The sequence below is a fragment of the Pteropus alecto genome, unplaced genomic scaffold, assembly GCF_000325575.1.
Source record: "Pteropus alecto unplaced genomic scaffold, ASM32557v1 scaffold79, whole genome shotgun sequence".
Lineage (NCBI taxonomy): Eukaryota > Metazoa > Chordata > Mammalia > Chiroptera > Pteropodidae > Pteropus > Pteropus alecto.
Window position 1 is genome coordinate 19,110,113 of NW_006494612.1, and position 6,065 is coordinate 19,116,177.

The following is a 6,065-nucleotide window of genomic DNA, read 5'->3' on the forward strand; positions in this document are numbered from 1 at the left end:
CCGGTACTGAAAATTAAGAGTACAAAACCCCACTAGAGACAGGAGTCCTATCACTGTTGGGTAATTTACATACATTATCCAATTTAATCATAACCCTGGGAGAGTGGAAATATTGTTAGTTCTATTAAACCAAAGAGAGACTAAAAGGTTTGCTAGTATTTGATCTCAGGTTTACAGAATTCAAAGATATATATATATCCTCGATTAGTACTTTATAGTGAGTGTCACCTTTTGAAGCAGTTGTTTTACTAAATTTGGCTCTTTATGAAATCTTGATGCCAAAAACAAAAAATGAAAACAAAAACCAACTTTCCACAAGTAAAGGAATGCTGACAAAAATCTACGTTCAAGAATATCTAACCTTTAATTTTTTTTCAACTTTATTCCTGAAATAGTGATATAGTCAAGATCTGTGTGTTGTCAGAAACTTGGTCAAGATGAGAGATTACTTTTTGGATAGAATCACTTGTAGGAATTTTCCAGATGATTCACGTAGAACTAGCTTAATCTTCTGGAAAATATTTTAGAAACCACAAATACACATTGTACCCAGGATGTAGTGTGCTTACTGCAGTGTGGTCTGTGATTTTTTCTTTTGGTATGCATAAAGACCTAGATAGAAATAGCTGATTTTAGCATTTCTACTATAAAACAAATACTCTCTTACAAGAGAATAGCCTCATTCGTATTATATATACACGTGTATCTCTGTCAAATACTATTGAGAAAGACATCGTGCCATTGGGCTCACTCCTGGGGGTAATGAAAAGTGATCCTTCCCCTTGAGTTTATTTGAGGAGTATAAATGTTAACTCTTACTTAAATACTCATTTAGTAGATATATATAAAAGTATTTAAAATGCATAACTCACCTTGGAGAAATCAGGTAACTATCTTTCCACCCAGACCATAATCTCTCAAGTAAGTATTAGGAATTCTCTCTCTTTTTGCCTCCAAGTATTTTGTAATTTTGCCTCGTATTCTTTAAAAACTGAGTGTTGTGATTAGTTTTTCAAAAACCTCAAAATTTTGATAAATATTCTACATTATTTTCTAATTAAGATGATAGTTATTTTAAAAAGTCATAATGTGCTTAATCTCCAAATTTGGGCTAAAAAATAGACATTAAATTGAATATTCAGAAAAATAAAGAAATATTATTTTTTACAAAAGCCCAAAGTTATTAATTAAATATTTGACCTTTTGTGGCTTCTCAAATGTTGATTTTCAAAACATGGAAGTCGTTAGAAGGAATATATATGAATGTAGATTCAGGGCTGGAAGACAGAAATAGTTTAAATTGACTGGATATATGTTCATAGATTGCAAATGAGCTCTTCTTAAAATTTAAACCCTTGAATATGACGTCTCAAGCACAGAGTGAGTTCTTCATATATACAATGTTATTCTCATTGTCTACCAGCTGTGTTATGATTTCAGATGACCTTTCCTATAAGTTTTATACGTAACTCATAAAATGTACAATTCTGGAGAACAATTATCATGACAGGGAGAGCGCTTTCTTGATGATATGGTGGGGGCCTGTTCCCACCTCTGTTTTTGAAGGATATTAAAGGTAAGATTAAAAATGCACCAGTTGTTCTGCTTTGCTGATTATAACAGTGAAGGAGACAAAATTGATTCTAGTTTATGGCTCAGTGTTTCAATGTTATTCAGCAGCACCTGTTGGCCAGCAGCTGTTAGGGATTATTGCAGGTTTCTTTGTCAGGAACAGTGTGGCAACAATAATAAATCAGATTTAAACTTGTTGCCGAAGGGCGTTTGTTTAAAAAAATTAAGTCTTTTTATAGTCAAAGATGTTAATTCTAAGTGGTAAACTGAATGAACCTAAATATATCTTGGGATCAACTTATATTTTCTGAGTCTGAGTAATGATCATATATGCACTAAAGGCAGAATAATTTTCTCCCAGAAATACAGCAACATTGAAAGCGTCCTTACCAGGTCTGAAAAGATAGGAAGAGTACAATATTTAAATTTTTTTTTCATCTTTGGTTCAAGTGAAATGGAGGGTACTGCTCTGATAATTAGAATTTATAAGGAAAATGGTCACATACATAGTGGATCTGAGGCAATCAATTTTCACTAATCTAGAAAATTCTCTCCTCAGGAGAGAAGAGATTTATAAACTTTCATGATCTATTTAAATTCAATGTAACTTTCTCTTATTTTGAATAAGGAAAAAGTGACTCTAAGGTCATAATGTGGAATTGACTTCTCCCTTCCTAGTATATTATGACATTTCACATTAAGGCAAATTAGGGAGAAACGTTCATGAGTGAATAGAGAAGAGAGAAATGTAGTTCTTTTACTTTGTTATTTTTCATGGCAATGCATACTTTATACAATACATCATTCCTGGTTCTCTAAATATGTATTTTCCCTTAGGTAAAATCTCAAAAAATTAGATGTTATGGTGGTTCTGTCAGGGAGGCAAATGATATAGAGCTAAAGCAAGTGTTATATGACTTTTTATTTAATATTTTATTTTCTATAGCTATACCTTTACTTGTGCATACATATACATCCATACCCATATATTTTCAAGTGTTCAGTTTTCCTATTACAATTTTGGTCATGAGAAACAGATTTATTCTTAATCCTATTTATCTATGTGGGGAATAGCCCACCTTACTAATTTAGTTTGCAAACCCACTCACTATTCTCTTATCACCCTCCTTCTCTTTCTTTTTATCCTTCACTATTAGAGTTGCCAGCTACTAAGGCATACAGGACCACTTTCTGAAGAGTAACTGAAATTAACAATATACATCATTTGGGAGGCAAACCTGGTAGTCACTCATCATTTATAACACTAACTCCCCACCCTTTTGGTAATGGAGATAAGAACTGCTGGTTCTTCTATTTAGAAACCTTGAGCCCATCCCCATCCCCTTTGCACATGTATGGAATTACTGTGATTTGTCCTTTATGTCTCTTCAAGCATTGATATTAATTAGCTTAGGCTCCACCTCTTACTCTGTGCCCAGGCGGCTCATCTATCACTGAGTCTTTAATCATAGAAGGTGGCAGTAGTGTTCTCAGCTTCAAGACTGAGCAAAGGAAAAAATCTTCACCAAGATTACTCTTAAAAATCTGTTCTGAGAACACTTGTTTCTCCCAGTGCTGTTTTCTTCAGGACCTTCAGGGTCGGCAGGAAAGCTTTTCAACAAATCTGGTTTCTTTTTTGAAATGATTTTGGGTAGTTTTGCTACAAGTTTTTGGTAGTTTAAGTGGCAAAAGGATGGAAATAATAGATAGGATTCTGAATTCCCTAGGGCTCTTTTGTCATTCTATCTTTTCATAAATTTTATGTGTTAACATACAAAAATTGTAAAAACAATAATAGGTTTAATATTGAATACAGAGAATTATTAGAAGAGGGCAAAGGCAACACTGGGCTCTTCTATTATTGCTTATATTCTTTACCCTTTTGCTCCTTCATACGCAGGATTAATTTTAGTCATTTCATGCAATTCCATTCTGTACTTTGTCTTTCTGCAAAGCAAAGATAATATTGTAGTTCAAAACTTGGCCATCCACAACCCTTAGGAAATATGTTTTGATTATTTCTCTAATAAATTTATTTATTATTATAACTCAGTCACCATTATTATAGTTATAGTTCTGTTTGAATACAATGATAACATAATGCACCATTAATTTATTTAGAACTGTTTACCTCTCTCTGAAAATAACCCCAAACTCCTATGCTATTACCCTTAATTTGTTTCTTCACACTCATAGTTTGGAATTAAAACTACTAAAATTATAATTATTTATGAAATAAAAATGACACTCATGAAAAAATGCACATTTATTCTAATATTAAGACTTTTTGTTTGTTTTTAGAACACTTCTTTTTTCTTGACTATTAGCTGGAAATAGCCAGTTATCATTTTTACATGTCTCTCAATATTGTTGCAGTTTCCATAGAGATAATGGGTTTTTGTCTTAGAGGAAAGATACTATGCAAATAATGCTTGTTCACTGGAGAACAACAATATACTGTATTGTTGTTTTGGTTCATCAAGGTGATGGTTCATAAAGAATAAATAGATGCTTCATTGACAGTTACTCATGTATTTTACCTTATTAAATGAATTAAAGGACAACGAAAAGAAAATTATTTTCAAACCTGCTGTACACAGCCCTCGCTAATTATGTTTTTGCCTATGGGATATAGATTTTTGAGGATATATTAAGAATTAGTGATATATACACCATTTATATGTGATAAAATATAAAATATTTACCTTAAATAGGAAAGTGCTATAATGTCACCCTCCCTTCATTCTCTAAACACCAACAAATTCCCGTCTCTTCTTGAAGTATTATCTACAGCCATCAGGCTACGGTATGAAATTCACTTCTAAAGACAAAGGAAATATGGCCAAGTGTCACTAGTCTTTTAGATTTTTGTATGATTTTATTGAAAAATTATGAATAAATAATATGATAGCAAATGACTAGGTAGATATAAGATGGTCAGGGAAGATGCAATGAAAAAACCCACTGTAGCATGTTGTAGGAGTCAAAAGTATGCTGGTGTGACTGAAGCATGGAAGGTATGTGTTAGAGACATAGAATGTCCCTATTCTAGAAACAAATGTCAGAGAGGTGGGCAGGGGCCATAATGTGTAGGGCTTTGTAAGCCAGAAGAGACATTTGTATTTTATCCTACGTAGATTTTAGGTAGAGATGTGGTATGCTTTTTGATTTATATTTTAGAAAGATTTCTTTGGATGCTATGTAGAGAATTTATTATTGAGATTCAAGATCTGAAGTAGGGGGATAAACTAAGAGGCTGTAGAAACCCAGGTGTGTTGGTGGCTTGGAGAAGATGGGGTTCATGAAAATGAGAAAAAGTAGACATATTGTATGGAATATTTTGGCAAGATCAATCAATAGTACCTACTGATGAATTGGGCATAGGTGATAAAGATAGAGGAGAAAATTTAGTTAAGGTGATTAGGGGAGAAGAATCAAGAAAAGATCCTAGATTTCGGTCTTGAGCAATTTTGTAGATGGTGGTGTCACTGAATGTGATGGAATAGATTGGAAGGAGAATAAGATTTTTAGGGAGGGAAGGCCAGGGAATAAAGAGTTCTGCTTATCCATGTTGAATTTGAGATACCTTTTAGACTTCTAAGTAGAGCTGTTGACTTTGTATTTGGATATGTAAATCTGGTGTTTTAGGAAGATTTGTTTTGAAAATAAAAGTTTGGGAGTATTTGGCATGTAAATGGTGTCTGAAGCCATAGGACTGAGATAAATAAATGATGTTATCAAGGAAGATCGAACATATAAGGAAAAGGTGCATACCCTTAATGAGCTATGGAGCACTTCCACATTTAGTTATTAGCAAAGGGATAGGAAACAATAAACCAGTTCACTAAGGGATAGCTATTAATGTTAGAGAGAAACCAGGAGAATGTAGTTTGTGAAATTCAAGGAAAGAAAATATGTCAACAAACAGGGCATGGTCAATGTCTAATTTTGTAGAAGATTCAAATCAAGTGGGAACTGTGAAATGACCAACATACTTGGGAAATTGGAGGCGATTAATGCCTAGGAAGAACGCTTTCTATGAGTTTAGGATTAGATGAAGTTAAGAAGGAATTTGGAGGGAACAGTAGACAACATTTTAAATAAAGTTTTCTCTGAAGGGGAGAAGAAATATGGGGCAGTAGGCAGGGAGGAGAGGAACTAAGAAATTTATTTATGAGGTTGTTTTGTTTTTAAAGTTGTGTTTTATAAACTGATGTAAATGATCCGACAGAAAAGGACACTGGTAATTTATGAAAGAGAGGGGATAATTGCAGGAGGAAAGTCCTTGAGAAAGTGGGAGAGGCTGTGATACAGATTTTGTAGACCACATATGGAGAGCTTGGTTTTTGATAGAAAAAGGTACCTTACATCTCTAGCAACAAAATGGAAAGAGGAATGTATGGGACAGATGCTGGTAGGTTGATATATTGGTATTGCAGACATGAGGGGGTTCCTGTCTCATTGCTTCTAGTTTCTCAAAAGGGTATGATGCA

At 33.5% G+C, this 6,065-nt stretch overlaps 1 protein-coding gene across 2 annotated transcripts in view; it reads left to right on the plus strand.

Annotated features, from left to right (window-relative positions):
• The window catches only part of LAMA2 (laminin subunit alpha 2), a 493,622-nt gene that overhangs the window by 86,847 nt on the left and 400,710 nt on the right, over positions 1-6,065 (plus strand). The gene's annotated exons all lie outside the window — the stretch shown is intronic.